The sequence below is a fragment of the Lissotriton vulgaris genome, chromosome 8 (assembly GCF_964263255.1).
Source record: "Lissotriton vulgaris chromosome 8, aLisVul1.2, whole genome shotgun sequence".
Lineage (NCBI taxonomy): Eukaryota > Metazoa > Chordata > Amphibia > Caudata > Salamandridae > Lissotriton > Lissotriton vulgaris.
Window position 1 is genome coordinate 518,371,997 of NC_141696.1, and position 20,973 is coordinate 518,392,969.

The window sequence follows — 20,973 nt, forward strand, 5'->3', positions numbered from 1 at the left end:
TGTGGCGACCCTGATTTGGGCGGTGGGTGCCCGGGAAGGAGTCTGGACTGTCTGGACAGTGAGCCCTGCATACATGCAGCCTTTTAGGTCCTGGGATGGCCCTGACTGATAGAAGTGACTCAATACCCGACTTTGACATGGTGGTGTAGACCAGATATTCTGACCTATTAGTAGCCTCATTGGCCTCCATGACACAGCCTGGTGACTTTAGAGGCACATGGGAGGCTGCACATAGTGGGATCAAGATGCAGTGAAGTAGATGCTAGACCTCCTTTAGACACCCGAAGGTCCAAGGTATGCTACAGCCCACTTGTCACTTAAATCAATCCACAACATCGGACCACAATACCTTAACAAACGAATCTCCTTCTACGCACCCAAGAGAAACCTCTGCTCCATGGAACTCACCCTGGCCGAAATCCCTCGCATCCACAGAGCCAGAATTGAAGGAAGAGCCTTCTCCTACATAGCAACCAAGACTTGGAACAAACTCCCCCTCAGCATCAGACGAAACCCCACACTGCAAGCATTCAGGAAGAGCCTCAAGGCCTAGCTCTTTGGATGAGACAGAGCTACTCGAAACCCCCCTCCCCCAACGTCTTGAGACCCTCATGGGTGAGTATTGCGCTTCAGAAGTCCCTGATTGATTGATTGAAAGGAAGGGAACTGCATAGAGAGCCTCACTGGTGACCCCCTTTTACTTGTTGCTGCGGTTGGGGAAGAGGTCATCCGTCTGCCGCCAAAGAAAGAACAGTACAATCGAGTATTCAACTACTTGGCCCTACAGAAGCTGGTAGTAGCCGCCAGGCAACAAGAGCAGAAGGCACAATGGTGTTCACAAAGGTTGCTCTCCTAACCTTGTTACTCAAAATCAAAAGGGAACTATGAAAGGAGCTCAAAACAGGCATATCCACAATCTTGCAGACCTTAAATATGGACCTAAATGAAAAGCTGGTAGTGCGTTGGCAGGATGTAGATTCAGCGGAGAGCAGAGTGGTAGACCTGGAGACAAAAGCCCTGGACCTAAAGCAGTGCCCTGACCAGCTCAAGCCCTCTGTGCAAGCTCTCAAGACATGACTTAAGGCTGCTCTGCTCAAAACTGAAGACATAGAAAACAGGTCTTGAAGGGACCACATTCGAATCTGAAATTTGGAAGAAGGCGTAGAGGGACCGGACCAAGAGTCATTTGTTCCAGGACTATTCAGCAAAATGTTAGACCCAAATTCAGCCAAAATAAAAACAGACCAAGTACATAGATTGAGGAAGCAGCCAATGGGAGACAACCAGCCGCCATGAGACATCTTGGCCAAACTGCACTCCTTTAAAATGAAAGAGGTCATCCTTCAAGCAGCAATGAAAGTTGAAACATTGATTTTCCAGGGAGCCTCTTGTACCCTGTTTCTGGACATTGTACCAGTGACATTGGCGCACTGCTAAAGTTCTGGCCGATCACTGACAAACTTCGCGAGGGAAATATCCGATACAGATGCAAAAATATCCCTTTGGGTTAGCCTTCAAATTTTGTACCAGAGCATACCACCTTATGGATCTAGAGAAAGCTAGGACATTCCAAGGCCAGTCGAGAGGCCTAAAGGTGGCTGGGCGGCAGTCAGCCCTGGGACTTCGAGAGCTGGGCTCTCCCTGCCTCTCCCAGCAACTTCCTAAACAACAGAGGAGGCATTGAAACACCAGGCACTGTACCTCTGCTTCTAGGTTTCATGGGTTCTCTGGGTGCTTAGCCTTTTGGGCTTAACAGACTGGTAGCAATGAAGGCTGGTGGACAATGATGCCAAACAATTACTGAGCTTGATAGACACGCAACTACCACAGGGATGACCCAATGACTTCCTGTTGGACTTGGCCCTTCTTTGACACTGTGTCCCAGTGTAAAGTGCATGCGCAGTCTGAGTGCGTGTGGTGAGACTGGCCTGCCATCCTATAGGAATGCATGGGGGATATGTGTGTCCATGGTAGTTCCTGATGTGTGGGGAGTGCAGGGGCGAGTTTTTATGTATGAACTCGTGTGATTAAATGCTGGGCGATTATGTGCGCGGATTTATTGTGTCTAGTGTGGAAGTACCACTTCTAGAAGTTGGCATGTCTATGCAGTGAATGTGAATTGACTGTCTGGCTTGTGATTGGCTGGAGCTGGCTGGCGTGCCTGGCTCCAGGAGTCAGGATGGGTCTGCCCCGGTGGTGAATGGAGAGATCTGCATGTTGATGGGAGGGAGGAATGCACCTGGGACCTGAATAGGGCTGGGCCTTCCCTCCACAATGCTGGCTCCACTCCCTGTGGTATGTCTGATATCTCTGACCCACCCTGTGAATAGGAAGAGGGGCTGAGCAAAACAAAGTGCTCAAGAACCAGTTGCGTCTGGTTCGCCCCTTGCCTGCACCTTTGGAAACAAAGGAAATGGTGTATAAAAAGAGGCTGTGACCTCATGTAAAACGTTCTTGTTTCCTGACTTGACTCTACCAGGGGCGTGCTGCTGCTGGGGCCCAGGGGAAGGCTTGCCTCCGTAGGTCCTGCCCAGCCCCTGGACGCCCTAGATGTCTGGATACCTGGAGTTCTTACTGATCCTAACAGGAGGGGGCTTGCTGCTGTGTGGCCCAGGAAGGGCCACCATGGGGGCTGTCTCCTTGTTGGAGTGCCCTGTGTGCTGGCCCCTGGGCCCCAAATTGCCCCTCCTGATGTCCAGGACCTTGTTGGACCTTTTGATTCTTCCTTTGCCTTGGCCCCATTGCTGTGGCTGCCTTTAGCGCCTGGAAGCGCTATCTTTTACTTGCCCAGCTGAGGAGGAGTGTGTGGGCCCGTGCTGCGCATCCAGTGGGAGGGAATCCTGACATGAGGGATTCTCCATTGAGGCCTTCAGTGCGCAGGTGCCTACCCTGCATCTTCATTTTTGGTTTCATAATTGCCGCGGGTGCCCACCCCGCGTCCATATTTATTTTTGATTCCGAGGTTGCATACCCCTCGTGTGAATGTCGAGATTACCGCCGTCCGCGGCCCGCCTGGCTGTGGGCGGAGCCTCCAGGCGGAAAAGGAAGTGACACCACCGTGTGACGTAAAGGCGCTCCCAAGCAGAGAAGATCCCTGCGGTTTCAGCCGAGATGGAGTAAGTCCCGGGTACCAGGAGGGGTCTGGGTGAATCAGAACTGGCAGCCAAGGCTGCCAAAGGCAGTGCGGGGCTCCCCGGAGTGCGGCGGAGCCCTGCAGGAGAAGCGCTGCCGCATCCTAAGGAGAAGAGTCCCCCGCGCAGGAGCCCGGTGAGTAAGGGCTGGGCGGGGGACACCGCTATAGGGCATTCCCGCTCTCCGAGAGAGCAGGTTCTCTTTAGGGCTACAGTGTAAGGTGCCAAGTTAGAGAGGCCCCGTCTATCAGTGGGCCGCTACAATGTTCGGCCCTCATTGTTTAGAACTGAGAGGGCTCCAGCCTGGCCGCAATGCTTCCCGTTGCCCCTCGTGGGCATGTTTATTTCCCATACTCATTTTCCTGAGGTCCAGGGGGGCCCGTGTTTCCCCCAAGAGCCAGTGTGCTCCAACCTTTTGGGGGCACATTTGTTTAAGAGACTAGAGGACTCCCATGTGCACAATATGTATTCCTAGAGCCTAGAGGGCTCCCACGTGTTGCGCATTGGTTGTTGTAGAGCCTAGAGGGCTCCAACGATTGGCGCAGTTTGTTCAGAGGGCAAGTGAGGGCCCATGTCGCAGTTTTTGATTTCCCAGCTGCCCAGCAAGTAGTGGGGAGCTGCACCATTTAGGTTTTTCTTCCTAGGGACTTATTCTTTGTGTACCCAGGAGTGAGACACACTCCTTCGCCCCTACCTCGGCCTTCCACAGCTGCGCAGCACTTAGTGCCAGCTGCAGAGTTTAGGCCTAAGTTGGGGTTGTCAGCTGCCCAGCAAGTAGTGGGCAGCCGCTTCATTTAGGCTTGGCGCAGTGGCGCAACCTGGACTTTCACTGCTTAGGCAGCAGCCCTGACTCTGTGGACATAGGGCATTTGAGCCCCTTCCTAGATGGCCAGTTGGCCAGGGGTGTTGTTACATTTATAGGGCGCAGGTCCTAATGTGATTTATGTGCTAGATGTGAATTATGTGCTAATGCTTTGGGTGTTAGGCAATGTACTGTGTATAGTATGTTTTGTGCACCCTGTTCGATGCCTCTAGATATGATTTATGCATAGGAGGTTGTTTTACCTGTTTAGGTTTATGTTAGGGAGATTATACTTCCATGTGTGATTTACGCCCCTAGTGTAAGGTTTTACTTAGCAGGTGAGGGTCTAATGTAGTTAGACTGGTGGGATACTGTGCATGATGGATTTCATGGCACAGACTGTTGCAAGTGCAGTGATTATCAGTGTTTACTGGCTGTACGTTCTATGACCTATTTTTACTTGTATGTTTATGATTTAGTTCACCTTGACCAAGTTATCTATTTTTACTAAGTACTGATGCAGACAGTGGCCATGTGGCCCTGTCAGGTGTACATAATCCCTTGTAAATATTGCCCATGCCAGTTGGCACAATGTATATGGTGTGATTACTATCTGATGTGTTTTGAGAATACAAAGGCTATTTTTGATATAACCTTGTGTGTGGTTCCTTTTGTGGGGGGCCTGGGATGTTGCTGCTGGTGGGTGCGTGCGCAAATGCTTTACACATTGCCTCCGGGATAAGCCTTACTGCTCGTGTCACGTTGCCAAGGGGGTGAGCAGGGGTTATCTTTGGAGTGTAACTCTCTTGCCCTAACTAGAGTGGTGGTTTCTGCCTGGCTTTAGCGCTAGCCTCAGCCAACCAGAAATTCAATTTCTAACCCTTCCCCAACCACATTAACAACTGACATGACAAGGGGCGATCCTGGCTCTGAACGTGACCAGCTAAAGACACTGATCCCTGCAAAAGTTGCAATATCATAGCCAAGGCAGTGACAATGGACCGATTTGCCCTATATTACTTTAACGAACTGCCACATCAGGCACATTCTGGGAACTGTTGTCCCTAACGGTTTCATTTTGTAGGATTATTGTCCTTTTTTTTAAAGGTACTCATCTGGAACAAGGACACAGGAAACTCCGGGTGTATGAAATGACTCTAGGGGCTGCGCCGGGTGGGGGGACTGGGGTGGGCAGTAAGAGAGGTGGGGTGGTGAATCTGGAGAGGGGTATGGTGGTTATCAGCTGCCCATGACTGGTGGGGAATTGTTCCGACTTTTGCAATGGTGGTCACGGCTTTGACATGGAACGTGAGTGGACTCAATGCCCCAACTTAGTGACATAGAGTGTGGAAGTATCTGTTAGACAAGCACTATGGTATTGTTGCACTACAGCACACAGGCTGACACATAAAGGTTACCCCTTAGTATTTAAATCATCTAGCCCCACCAAGCACAATGGGGTAGCACTACTGTTCCAATTCTAATCCAAAGGTTACTAGACAGACAAGGAGGTGAGGGTGGTCATGGTAAAGGGGTGCTTACAGGGGAAAATGTGCACAGTGGCAGCGGTTTATGCCCCAAAGAACAACCAGAACGCAATCATAACAAAGATGTTGGCACTGCTGGGGGGGCTTTGTATTGGGGGAGATACTTCGCATGGGCAATTTCAACCTCACGTGGCACTCGGGCTCAGATAGTACACACCCTCACAGGTGTCACACAAGCAGCTTTTCAAAATTGGTGAAACTTACAATGCTGGACATAGGTGTGGTTGAGGCCTTAAGGGAGTCCCATCCGACAGATAGAGATTACACATTTATCTCACACAGACACCATTCCTATTCGAGGTTAGATTACATGTTTCTGAGACAAACTCTGGCACAAGAGGTTCGCAAGGCTGAGATCCGCCCTATAATTATCTCTGACAATGCACCTGTGGTTATCTCACTCGAGTGGAAGGAACCGCCCCAAAATATTCACGTTGATTGTTCCAACAAGAACTGCTGTGAGACAGAATAGCAAAAGATGAGTTTTGCAAAGCCATATATGAATACTGTAGGACAAACGACCCCCAAGATACATCTCCCTCTAACCACTGGGATGCATTTAAAGCGGTCCTGAGAGGCCAGTTCATGGCAGCAAAATTGGCATGAATCACTGAACACTTGACTTTGGAAACAGAGCTTCAAACACTAGAACAAGCACAAAGAGACCCCCCACTCTAGCCTAATGCCTGATCTAATGCTTCAGACAAATCAGGGTTTATTATTGGGAGACAGATATCTAATAGAGAAAGCAACCAAGAAGGATATTCCAGTGGACATGTTCAACCTGGATGCTGAGAAAGTATTTGACCTAGTGGACTGGTCATTTCCATTTGCTACTCTGAGAAGGTTTGGCATCTGGGAGGACTTCATTACTATGATCCAGGCGAACTATGCTGCACTTTTTTCTAGATTGTTGGTTAATGGAGTGAGCGCGGAACCTTTTCTGTTGCAAGGGGGAACCAGACAGGGATACCCACTCTCTCCTCTCCTTCTTCGCTCTGAGCATTGATCCCCTTTCAGCAATGATAAGAGCCAACCACCTGATCAAGGGGATTACTTTTGGAGTGGAAGAGCTTAAGATCTCCTTATTTGCTGATGATATCCTACTCCCCTTGACAGGCCCACAACACTCATTGAATGACCTACAAAGTGAACTGCGATTATTTGAAGAAGTTGTGGAATTACGTATAACCCTGACTCTCCCAGAAGCAGAGAAGGAGGCACTAATATCAACACCCTTCCAATGGGCAAAGAAGGGCCTGACTTACTTAAGTATCAAACTGATGCCTAGGATCTTGCAGCTGTTCTAGGCTAACTACCCACCACTCTTACACAATTTGAATGCCAATCTAAAGAGATGGGCTCCTATGCACCTAACATGGCTTGGCAGGATTCATGCGGTTAAGATGATGGTGTTGTCTAGGATCCTCTATCTGTTCCAGACCTTGGCAATTGATCTGGAGACAGACTACCTGAGGGTAATAAAGACAATGCTTAATGTAATCATTTGACAAAACAAACACACTTATTTCCCCTTCAGGTTGCTCCAATTCCCCAGGTCGAAGGGTGGCATAGGCTTCCAGGATTTTAACCTCTATCATAAGGTGCCCCAATTTAGGGTTATCACCGAATAGTCCCGTAGGAGTCTGGTAAGCAATAGCTCCATATGGACAGGGCAATCACAGAAAAGGTCATCTGGGACCTTCAATGGAAACCAAAGGGGGACATGCCTCCTAGTGCCTTAATGTATCATTTCAACTGGGGCTAACCTGAGAGTCTGGGACGAAGTACTTCAGAAAACGGCATGGATGACATTCCCATCTCCCTTCAACTTGATTCACAGCAACCCAGCGTTCCCCCAGCAGTGCACCTGGGACCGTTTGATGCATGGAGGGAGGGAGGTCGCCTGATAGTATCAAACCTCTTTCACAACACAGACATCCTCACCTTTAAACGCTGCCAACAGTATTTTAATCTCACAGGGGGGAATTATTTCGATATAGACAGCTGCATCATTGGCCATTACAACCAGATACTTGGGAAGAAGCTACAAGGGAGCTTACCCCAATGGAGCATTTTGTGAAGGTGGCCAGGGGTACTAAGGGCTCTATTGCCTTTTTTTATGATCTATTACTTCGCTCAATGCCCTCACAGCGACCAACTTACTGCTTTTTAGGAACAGTACACAGACAAAACCATTCACTAGGCCTCTGGAAAGTCGATTACAAAATTCTACATGACTGGTATTTATACCCTGTAAAACTGAAAAAAATGATTTCCAAACACATCAGATGTTTGCTTGAGGGGTTGTGGCCTTCTATGTGACTTTTGCCACATCTGGTGGGATTGCCCGACCATCCTGCCATTTCAGTCTGATATTTTGGCACAAATTAAAGACATCTTGGGGTACCTGATACCTAACACACTCGCATTTGCACTGCTGGGGCATAGATCCGATAGCCTGAAATACCAAACCAGTACAGATAAAGTTATATTGTGGCTGTTTCTGGGGGCAGCGAAGATGATGGTAGGGTGACACCTGGAAAAAGTCTGAAGCCCTGACCCAATATCACTCCTGACTTTGGCAAGCGGTCAAGATGGAGAGGATGATTGATATATTTAGGAACGATTTAAAAAACTTTGAGTACCCTTAGGGAGCTTTAATTAGCTATCTCTCAAAAGGACTATCGCTAATTGCCCGCCCATTGCGAACAAGGGGCCTACATCTCTTCCAATTTTGAGCGATCCCTCACAACACACCAGAAAACACCCCAGGAGCCCCTCGGCCCTGATGAATATACTAGCACCCTAGCAGATTCCTGTAGTCATGGTACACATCCGAAATCCTATTTGAGTTCCTAGCTTTTTTCTTGAATGGGGAGGCGAGGAAGGACTTTTTAAGAAAGAATGATGATGGTGTGAAAGGGACCATTAGAACTATCTTAATAACTGTCTCTGGTTACAGAGATGTCAGATGAAATGATGGTCCTTATGTTCTGAATGTATTACACGGCCTAGTGATAACATTCAATAAAAACAAGTTTGCAAAAAATAAATAAACCATTGTTGTCGAAAATGAAGACGAATTTTGCAAAGATTTATGACTTGCATCTCTTGCTGGTCGCATGCTGCAAGGTATTCAAGATGCCGATTTTTTCTAAGGTGCTATATACATTCAGGTCAATTCCTCTTGCAGTCTAGCACAACCTGTTAAAAGGCTTGATGCTGTATGTAGTAATTTTATTTGGCAATAAAAAAAGGGCTAGGAGGTCATTAAAATGTTTTGGTGCCCCTTGGGGATAGAGGTGATTTGGCAGTTCCTAACTTTAATATAAATTGGATGTACCCTTGCACAACTTTAGTTCTAGCGTTTTTGAATTTGGTGCACTCCGTTGTGCACAAATGTAATAAGAAAATGCTTTCCCCTGGAATTGGGGAATGTCCCCTGGTCACAGCTTACATTCCCTCAGGACTTATAAAGTTAATACCAATCCTTATTCATTGTTTTGATAGATTTCTGTTTTTATTTATTCATTTAATATCTTTTTGTAGAGTAATTTTCACTCTTTTTTGTAAATACTTGTAATATTCAAATACATGTTAGTGCTCCTTCCAATTCATTTCGGATGATTTCAGCCTTTATCAGGGAAACCTTAATCTATAAATCAAAATGTATGTTCAATACACGAGGATGCATAATAAATCAACATGATATTGTCATAAAGGTATTCCGTTGATTACTGCCAAACTTCATAGTGTAATGATATGTGGTTTATAATGGATTCCAGGGGCACGCATTTTGTTCTTAGTTCCTAACTTTAGGCATTATAAATGGGCAGCCATGTTGCAGCACATGGCGTTCTTATAACGGGGAGGCAGAACTTGGGTGCGGGTTTGGAGGGACTCTCTTCTATCTATGAATTAATGTGAAGCAATGGAGTCAGAGGTTTTCTTTTAGGAATGATAGTACCTAGGTACTATGAAAAGGTAACATTTCGGGCGTTGAAGTCAGCAGGTAAAATCTGGAGCCGATTAAATGCAATTTTGGCATAACTAACTGTAATTTCTTTATTGCTTTCTGGCTAACACCACTCTTTCCAAATATTTTCCATGATAAATATTAGTTAACATGAGAATAAGCAGGAATATTAAAAATAGGTAATTTATTTGAACTGGGCCACATTAGGACTTATGAGGATTTGCAGCAGAAATGTGGCCTGATAAAAACAAAGCCTTTTTATGTATTTTCAAATTAGGGATTTTTTCTTAAAAGGGGATAGTCATCAAGGTTTATTAGAGCAGTATCCAAATCTTGGGTCTGGGAGAGGGAAGGTTGGCTCATTTATAATGCTTTATTCGATTGCTGTCGATTTGGAATCACAAAAAGAAAATTGGTTTAGGAGACTAGTTATTAATTCTAGCAATGGAGAGTATCAACAATCACTAGATTTAGGCAGGGCATTCGGTCATCATCAGGGTTGAAGAACCAGCATTATAAAATTATTTAACTTATATTTTATACCTGTTCATTTGAAGAGCTATATTTAATATTTGTTGCTATGGCAAAAGCTCATACTTGTGTTGCGGCAGCTTGGAGGAAAGCAAAACCCGCTTCCTATCAGCAGGGGTTAGCTAGGTTGCTCTCTACTTATCACCTGGAAGCAATCTAAATCAACGTTAGCCTAGTAGGGCGAGGAAGAGAGGTGCTTTGATTTAGACCCCAGTGGCTTACTGGGTAGCTACGGTAAACTGTGGTGCATGCGGCCAGCACAGTAAAAGTTCCTTTTTCTCTTTCTTAAGAGTTATTTTTTTGAAAGAACTAAGATAAGGAATTATATTTAACAGATGAATTCTTGCTTTATAGAATAGAAGTGGGAAGCATAACAAGTAAATGAAATGATAAACGATTAAGGAAACTGTTCCCCCCCTCTTCATGTAAATCCGTTTGTACCTTTTGTTATAATGTTGCACATATTTATATATCAAAGGGGAAAAAAGAGTGGAACAGCATAGAGTGGAGTGGCAGGAGTGAAAGGGCATTGAGTTGAGTAGCGTACAGTAGAGTGGCATACACTAGAGTTGCGTAGAGTGGAGTGGTGTACAGTATAATAGTGAAAATTAGATTGGTGTAGTTTGGAGTTGCGTGTAAAGAGAAGTGGTGTACACTGGAGTGTTGCAAAGATGAATAGCATAGAGTGTAGTGGCATAGAGTAGCATTAAGTGGAGTGGTGTGGACTAGAGTAGTGTATTCGAGTAGAGTAGACTATAGTAGAGTGCCATAGAGCAGAGTGCAGTAAAGTGCATTGAGTGGTATAGAGGAAGTTGCATAGATTGTTGTAGAGTGGAGTACAATGTCGTATATTGGCATAGAGTAAATTAGACTGGTGCTAACTCGGATAGGCTGGAGTATACTGTTGTACAGTGGTGTGCTATGGCGTGGAGTATTGTGTAGCGGAGCGGAGGGGTGTAGAGTGTTGTTGAGTGGAATACAGCGGAGGGGTATGTAGTTGAGTTGGATAGACTGGAGTGGCATACAGTAGAATAGTGCCGAGTGGAGTAGCATAGAGTGGAGTGGAGTTGCGTAGAGTTCTGTGGCATAGAGTAGAAAGAAGTACATTGGAATAGCACTGAGTGGAGTGGCGTACAGTGGAGTGGGGTGTTGTAGAGTAGAGTACAGAGGAGTGGCAATGATTGAAGTAGAGTACTGTAGAGTGAAGTAGCATACAGTACAGTGTCGTAGAGTGTGGATGAGTATAGTGGTATAGAGTGTTGTGGAGTTGAGTGCCATAATGTGGCATGGAGTGCAGTAGTGGTCTACAGTGGAGTATGATGGAGTAGTGTGTCATAGAGTAGAGTGGAGTAGAATGGGTTTTGTCATAGAGTAGAGTGTCATAGAGTGGCATAGAGTTGATGAGAGTGGAGTATAGTAGCATAGAGTGGAGTAGAGTGTTGTACATTGGAGTGTAGGGGTATAGAATGTAGTAGAGTAACATATAATGCTATAGACTGTAGGAGAGTGTTGTATAGTGTACAGTGTTGTGGAGTGCACTGGTGTAAAGTGGAGTGTCTTACAGTGGCGTAGAGTGGGGCAACGTGTTATATATTGGAGTCTAGTCGAGCGGCATAGCGTAGATAGGAATAAAGTGCAATATTGTGGAGTGTCAAGTCAGACAGTGCAGTGCTGTAGAGTGGAGTACAGTGTAGTAGTGTAGCATATACTGGAGTAACGTTTTATGGGATGGAGTGGCATTTTGCACAATGGTGTGGTATGTTGCCCGTAGAGTGTTGGAAACTGTTGTAGAGTAGAGTGCAGTGTCATAAATAGAGTACAGTACTGTTGAGTGTAGTGAGGTAGAGTACAGTGTGGTACATTGGAGTAGCATAGAATGTTGTAGAGTTAAGAGGCATACAGTGCAGTTGAGTGGAATGGCATTCCATGGCGTAGTGGAGTAGAGTGAAGTAGTGTGATATAGAGTAAAGTGGAGTAAATTGTGGTGGAGTGGCATAGAGGGAGTAGCATACAGTAGGAGTTTGGTGGACTTGAAGGGTGTAGAGTGTGATAGAGTGGAGTATAGGGTCATAGAGCGGAGTAGAGTGGAGTGGCGTAGAGTGCATTGTCATACAGTGTCATATTGTAGAGTGTTGTACCGCTGAGTGTCATGGCATAGAGTGTCAAGGCATAGAGAGCTATGGTATGCAGTGTTTTAGGGTACAGTGGAGTGGTGCAGGGTGGAGTGACCTAGCATGGAGTGGCGTACACTAGAATAACGTCTGGTGGAGTGGCATACAGTGGAGAAATGCAAATATACACAATTGATTGACAGAATGCAGAACAATGTCATACATTCACCCCAGTACAGAAATCTGCGCCTAAATCCATTGTGTTTTTGCTCCCCATGCCATTCCAGTTTGAACCCACCCATATATAAATCAGTCTTGACCCTGTGCCCAATGGGAACAGTCCAGTCTGAACTGTCAGGCCTTTCCTCATTGGATTGGAACTAAGCATCCTTGGACCGGTTTCAGGGTTTCATACCTCATCAGCCAGTCTAGCTTGACTCCAGTGGCATGGCGAGCACATGACCCATGTTTGGGCACACCAGTCCAACTTGGGGTGACAAATTCCAAACTGTAATGTCATTTTGATGTTTGTTTTTTTAGTGAATTTAGATGTTTTTTTTAACAGTCCATTTCTTGCATCGAGTGGGGTTGGGATCCAACCCCCGTGGAAACTAAACCCCATTAGGCATGGCCTTTGGAAAAGCTTTGCAACCAACTCCCTGTGGGCACACACGGCAGACTATTTGAATATAAAGGGTGTCATTGTAAGTAAGCTAGACCTATTGACTTTGTCAAAGGGCCAGAACACCAAAATATAAAAAATGGGACTACTGGCTTTGTCTGGTGGGCTGCACAACATATAAAGAGTAGACCTATTGTCTTCATCAAAAAATCACTTATAATTATAATTAAATGTATATTTTGTAAATTCCCACATTGCAATGTTTTATAAAAGTGATTGTCATCAAATATTTTTAATAAAGGCTTACTAACGAAAAAACCATCAAGATGCCATTAAGTCTTTAAAAAATATATTGTTTGCCCATCAGATGCAACCCTAGAACCCACCACTATGGATTCTTGCATTTCAGCTGAAGAACACACAGCTCCAGCTCTAGGTGCTTTAAAAATATAGTAAGCTCTCTTGTTGTTATAGAGTCAATGGCCCCGTAGACGTATTTTTATTTCAATGTTGCTGAGGAGCAGTTTTCCTTTCTACCTCTCCCACAACATTAAAAACATGGTTAGTGATTCTCCTGCCTCTTCTAGGGACACTACCAGGTTGAATAAATGTAATTTTAAAAAGCCCTATTTGGCGACCACAGTCAGCCCCAAGTCCCCCGTGGTGGATGATGGAACCCTAGTCAGCTCCCTCACAGGATGCCGTAGAGAGCTGGCCTGTTGTTTTTAAGTAGTGGGTACCCTGATGCCCACCCAGGGCACCCATAATTGGCCAGATCATTCGGGACTGTGGGGAGTTTCAAGGCCCCAACGAACCCTGCCAGCTCTACACCACCAACCAAACTAGGTGCTGGTAGGAGCTAGCTCTTTACTTTTGCTCCCAAATGGGCAGCAGCAACATTTTCTCTACTATTACTTGGGCAGGAGAAAAATTGTATTTGCAGCCTGGAAGAGAGTGGGAAGGGGAAGCAAATAGCAGTGTCCTGGGATATGGGGTCCTTAGGGCATTTGTTTAATGGAACCCCAGAGATGACTTCCGGGGCCGATGTATGGCTTAGGGAAGGGAGCTACACACCTTCTCGCCTGAATTGTTAAGTTGACCCTGGGTCCCCTGGCCTTAGTGGGCTACGAGAGGAGAGACCCACACACCCCTCCCATAACTTAGAGTATCAGCACCACAGGAATGGGGTCCAAGATACTTGGACTAGGGGGGCAGGGTATCCCTACCTTGCCTCCATATATTTTTTGAATTCTTTTTTGTAGGAAATGGAACCAAATCCTACAGTGCTAAACGTGCTGCTATCACATCTTTGTTGTTGTGTTGGCAGTCAATCAGATCTTAAGTTGAGATCAGTCGCCTCTGCAGTGTGAAATATAAATCATTTTTTAATCCATATTTCTCAAAGACTAATGAACAGATTTACACCATTAGCTTTCTGCCAAATTTGGTGTTACGGCATTCAACTATTTTTGCGGTATTGCTATTAATTTTTCCTACGGAAAATTGAAAGAGAAAAACATGAATATATATGCACTACACAACAGGGGTCGATGCTGTGGGGGTATGATTAGGTCATGGGAAGAGGTTTATTCACTTCTCAAAAGACTTTGCCATCATTTGATGTATCTGCATGAAACTTTAAAAAAAGCACCCCCCCTCAACTCCATCAAGGATAGTTTTGTGTGGATCTGTCAAACAAGGGGCAAGAAAAGGCGAGTCCCAAAAGTGTGATTTGCTATGTTAATTTGCATATGATTCTTTGCTCCCAAAGAAAGCACCATGTATATGAATGAGACCCTCAGGTCCACTCTTCAGTTCAATGTCTGGACCTGCGGAAGGACTGATCACCTGCTGCGCACTTCAAAAGACTGCGTTGTTGCACCTAGAAGGAATGCTTTACTGCCTGAAGCCTGCCTTAAACATGAATGAGGATGGTCTGCACACCATATTAGTCCCATTATAATCCATTTTTTCGCTTCAAAAAAGTTGCGTGCAAAACTGGAATTGTGCATCGCCCTCAATGCAACATAATATCAACATGTTATAGGGAGCGCTACAATCACGCTCCACTCCCAGCTGCACTGCTATGTGGGGTACTAGTCCCATGTCCATATACCACTTTAAGGTATGTTAATGTGAAACCGCTTATTTCAATTTTAAACAACATTTTTCTTTTTTTCATTCATTTTCATTCTTGTTCGTCTCATTCCAAGACCACATCTTGCGCAAATTGCGTTTTTATCAGACTTCTCATTTTCACGTGTGCCCATCCAAGCCTCTTTTCCGGAAAACGATAATAAAAAGCAAATAGTAGTTCCGAGAAGCAGTTCTTTATTCAGACCCAATGCATTTCGGGCAAGACATTTGCCCTTCGTCAGGGGAAACTGCGAAACAATAGTTACAAAATGTCAATTAGCCTTACACTCAGATTTATGCATGTTCAATACATTTTTCAAAAGCAATGAATTTATCATGTGCACAAAAGTGCAAAAGTCAGACTCTCAAAGTAAACCCTCTGTGCTACAATTCTCTTTTCTAAAAACATCCAACATATTTCGTACCCCAAATGAAATCCCTTTCATTCTACCTCTCATAACTGACGCCTTTGCTTGATGAAACATTGGTTAAGCATTTTCTCAACGTTCGCCTTAGGTCGAGTTTGTTCAATGTTCACATATCCGGTTATTTCCCCAATGCCGCTTTCAAAAAAACTTCCGTTTTCTACATTTGCTCCCCTCCCATTACTTATTCACATTCTTATTACTTTTTTACTCTGACCGAGTTAGCTTACTAATGCATCACTGCACCTCTTTGTTTACCCGTACCTGCTCTCGCTGTTCATGCCATTACTCTCACTGCGCTATGCGCACCAGGAACAGTTGTTTAACCCCCGTCAGTCGGTTACGAGATTTAAATGAATGTGCTCCACCCTCTATTACGTGCATGAGTTAATCACCCAGCTGCCTTCAACACCCTTTGACTACAGCTCCCATAATACTCTTGTGACTTACATACCATACGAACAAAACATATGAATCGAGTGCAACAATTTTATGAACTTTAAATAAACACATATCTATCGCTAGTTAGAATCACAGTATATCCGCTTATGCTGCTAGGAACTTGATGTTCTCAATATGTGGATACTTAGATGTTTCAAACGTTGTCCTATTTCATTATTATTCGATTGGGTGCAATAACCAACGTGGGGCGAATTTAAATTTAAACATAATAGAGGGTGGAGCACATTCAACAAAGAGGTGCAGTGATGCATTAGTAAGCTAACTCGGTCAGAGTAAAAAAGTAATAAGAATGTGAATAAGTAATGGGAGGGGAGCAAATGTAGAAAACGGAAGTTTTTTTGAAAGCGGCATTGGGGAAATAACCGGATATGTGAACATTGAACAAACTCGACCTAAGGCGAACGTTGAGAAAATGCTTAACCAATGTTTCATCAAGCAAAGGCGTCAGTTATGAGAGGTAGAATGAAAGGGATTTCATTTGGGGTACGAAATATGTTGGATGTTTTTAGAAAAGAGAATTGTAGCACAGAGGGTTTACTTTGAGAGTCTGACTTTTGCACTTTTGTGCACATGATAAATTCATTGCTTTTGAAAAATGTATTGAACATGCATAAATCTGAGTGTAAGGCTAATTGACATTTTGTAACTATTGTTTCGCAGTTTCCCCTGACGAAGGGCAAATGTCTTGCCCGAAATGCATTGGGTCTGAATAAAGAACTGCTTCTCGGAACTACTATTTGCTTTTTATTATCGTTTTCCGGAAAAGAGGCTTGGATGGGCACACGTGAAAATGAGAAGTCTGATAAAAACGCAATTTGCGCAAGATGTGGTCTTGGAATGAGACGAACAAGAATGAAAATGAATGAAAAAAAGAAAAATGTTGTTTAAAATTGAAATAAGCGGTTTCACATTAACATACCTTAAAGTGGTATATGGACATGGGACTAGTACCCCACATAGCAGTGCAGCTGGGAGTGGAGCGTGATTGTAGCGCTCCCTATAACATGTTGATATTATGTTGCATTGAGGGCGATGCACAATTCCAGTTTTGCACGCAACTTTTTTGAAGCGAAAAAATGGATTATAATGGGACTAATATGGTGTGCAGACCATCCTCATTCATGTTTAAATTTAAATTCGCCCCACGTTGGTTATTGCACCCAATCGAATAATAATGAAATAGGACAACGTTTGAAACATCTAAGTATCCACATATTGAGAACATCAAGTTCCTAGCAGCATAAGCGGATATACTGTGATTCTAACTAGCGATAGATATGTGTTTATTTAAAGTTCATAAAATTGTTGCACTCGATTCATATGTTTTGTTCGTATGGTATGTAAGTCACAAGAGTATTATGGGAGCTGTAGTCAAAGGGTGTTGAAGGCAGCTGGGTGATTAACTCATGCACGTAATAGAGGGTGGAGCACATTCATTTAAATCTCGTAACCGACTGACGGGGGTTAAACAACTGTTCCTGGTGCGCATAGCGCAGTGAGAGTAATGGCATGAACAGCGAGAGCAGGTACGGGTAAACAAAGAGGTGCAGTGATGCATTAGTAAGCTAACTCGGTCAGAGTAAAAAAGTAATAAGAATGTGAATAAGTAATGGGAGGGGAGCAAATGTAGAAAACGGAAGTTTTTTTGAAAGCGGCATTGGGGAAATAACCGGATATGTGAACATTGAACAAACTCGACCTAAGGCGAACGTTGAGAAAATGCTTAACCAATGTTTCATCAAGCAAAGGCGTCAGTTATGAGAGGTAGAATGAAAGGGATTTCATTTGGGGTACGAAATATGTTGGATGTTTTTAGAAAAGAGAATTGTAGCACAGAGGGTTTACTTTGAGAGTCTGACTTTTGCACTTTTGTGCACATGATAAATTCATTGCTTTTGAAAAATGTATTGAACATGCATAAATCTGAGTGTAAGGCTAATTGACATTTTGTAACTATTGTTTCGCAGTTTCCCCTGACGAAGGGCAAATGTCTTGCCCGAAATGCATTGGGTCTGAATAAAGAACTGCTTCTCGGAACTACTATTTGCTTTTTATTATCGTTTTCCGGAAAAGAGGCTTGGATGGGCACACGTGAAAATGAGAAGTCTGATAAAAACGCAATTTGCGCAAGATGTGGTCTTGGAATGAGACGAACAAGAATGAAAATGAATGAAAAAAAGAAAAATGTTGTTTAAAATTGAAATAAGCGGTTTCACATTAACATACCTTAAAGTGGTATATGGACATGGGACTAGTACCCCACATAGCAGTGCAGCTGGGAGTGGAGCGTGATTGTAGCGCTCCCTATAACATGTTGAAGCCTGCCTTGGACACTCAGAGGCCTGCCCTGCGACTTGAGCCCTGCTCCATTTATTGAACCGTGGACTACTAGAACGACTCCAAGGGCTGGTTGGCTGGCCTCCTGATCAGAGCCTTAGGGGCAGAAATGTCTCAAACCATCTTGAACCAGCACCTGGACACAGTGTGAGTGAGTCCTAATACACTCCAGTGGTGCCCCTCTAGTCCTAGACCCTTTCTGGGGTGTTAAAGGTGGACAGATGGCCAAAATCCCAAAATTTGGAATGAAAGATTTAGGCTAAAAACTGCTCTGAGAAACCGGAGGAGACCAGAACCAACCTGCATGTTTCCCCGCCCAAGGTGCATCACCGTTCAGACAGAATTTGTAGTAGCCCTGCTATATACTTCTCCACAGCAGGAAATCGTGTTCAGCGGTCCCTCCCCAAAGAAGTATCTAGCCTCATGGAACTCTGATTGGCTACAGCCTCCAGCTTCAACCCACTGGAGATTTTGACTTCCAAAAAAGTGACTGAGTCAGAATGTGGAAATTCTCACTGCGACTTAGTCTAGCTGCTCTCCAAAGATGACTCCTTCCCTCAGACACCGCCTCCCACCTTACACCACTGAACTTTATCTTCTCAGACAACTTTTTGCTGAAATTTCTTCTAAGTCCAAGCGTAAGCACGCAGTGTATGTTACCGTATGGGGTGATTCTGCAGCGCGAAACAAGCTCCCAGTGCTAAAAATCTGCTTAATGTGACGATTCTCCTGGCTCAAGGAATTCTCCTGAGTCTTGCTGGGTTTTTATGTAACTTTACTGAATTCCGCAGAGTAAAACTCTGCTAGTGTCCGCCCAACCCTAATGTAGTGCATAAATTCTTTGCATATTGCCTCTAACTTAAGCCTGAATGCTTTTGTGCCAAGCTACCAAATATTTAAATACAGGTTTATTTAGTGACTATTGTGGTTCAACCTGACAGGAATTTTGGCAGGTGCTTGAGTCAACACCCCACTCAACAAACAAGCCAATTTGCCACAAAGTGTGTCTAACTGCCACTGAATGTGAGCAGAACAATTTCCCAATCTGCAGAAGGCAACATTAACCTCAGTCCAGCCACTAAAGAGACACCTAGGCCCCTCACTGCTTAGCTTCCTATAAGCACTAATTCAGCCTGAGTCACCTCCAGGATGAGATGAAGGAGGTCGCCTGCTTAAAAGTCACATAATTCCCCATTAGTTTTCCTAGGCAGCAATATCTCCACAGGAGTTTTTTCTAAATGCTCTGAAGCCTGCCCAGGCTTCATAAATGCTCACCTGAATTGTGAGGTTTCGTTGGCTTAAAACGCATCTTATGGTTATTAGAATGAGGCACTAGTCCTTTCCATAAAATAGTAAATGTGCAGCCAGGGTGGATTAAAAGCTATGTCCCATGCTCTCTATTTAATCTGGCATCATCTGCACCTCCAGGCAGTCACAGGTGGCTAACTGTCATCTGGGCAGACCAGGACCTGCAAGACACTCCAGTGGGCCTTCACTGGTAACTACACACTGTAGACCACACAGGAAAAAGTCTAAGGGCATTGACTCTCCTTCCAGTTCCAGCTCAAGCCCTGTACCATGACCACGACCAGACTCAAAGGCGGTGCCATACCCGAGCAAGATTTTGCCCTGATCCCCGGCATTCTCTTCTACCTATGGGGCTACAACACTCTGGATACCATTTAGTGCTTTGGATCATGAGTGAGAGCCACAGAAAAGATGTCTCTTTGTACTCCTCCCTGGCAGGAAAGATAACACCACAGGTCCCACAGAGGATCCGGCACAAGTCAACGGCTCATGGAGATGTTTCTAACAGAGGATGGGAGGTCTCTCAAAAGATCACCTGGCAGGAGCTCCTCTGCCGGGCAACCTAAGCTGCTGCCTTTCATGACTCTTCCCCTTTTGTCATACTTTTTAGTGTTAGGGAATTAGTCATTCATTAGAACTCTGTGGTGAACTTGCAGTGGATTACTAGGGAATTAACTAACAGACTGCTGCTCGGAATTGCATTTTATCTATGTAGAACACCAACCAATTTCTGAGTTCTAAAGGACATTGTTTGTAATTGGGTTTCTGGTTGGCAGAGCAGGAACCACAATCCTAGAGAGGGTAAGTCAGATACACACCATAAATTAAGCTGTTCTCACCCTCTGATAGCGTGGCACTGAACAGGCCATGCTTAACTTAAGAGGTGATGTGTAAAGTATGTGTGCAACACTTCAAACAGTAAAACTGTGAAAATACCACACAAAAAAGATACCACACCTAGTTAGAAGAATAGAGCTTCATGTATTGAACAAAATAAGGCCAAAACAAATCAAACAATCCAATAAGTAGAACCGGAGGTATTAATTTTTAAAAAATAAGCTGAAATGCAGTGCTTAAAAGCATAAAGGAGCTATCTGGTTGTGCTAGACTGGGCCAAATCCAAAATTTCAGGCTGACCTTGATGGAGAGCTGGTCTGATACATAGACCTGCCTTGGCCTGCTGAAAAAATTGTGTTGATTGGCAGTTGTGTCGATGTAGAGAAAGAGATTCGATCAGTAAAGGAGACTATATGTTGACATCAATCCTTGGGATATAGGGATCAGTTCCTAGTAGTGCAAAGTCGAAGATGTGTCGGGAATGAAGGCAATGCGTACAGCCATTAGCAATGCGAAGTGATTCACTCGATCTTCGCAGCATTGGTGATGCATCCATGGAGATGAACTGATTCTGAATGATGCAATTGCTTTGAGCAGCACTTTATACCCAGTTTCAAGGGCCAGGACTGGATTTTCACCACAGATGCCAGGTGCTGTAGCAGGGTTGTTGAAAATCTTTGATGCCCCCTTGACTTCAGAACAGTATACAAGCAGACACACCATTGGATTCACTTTGGGTTCAAAT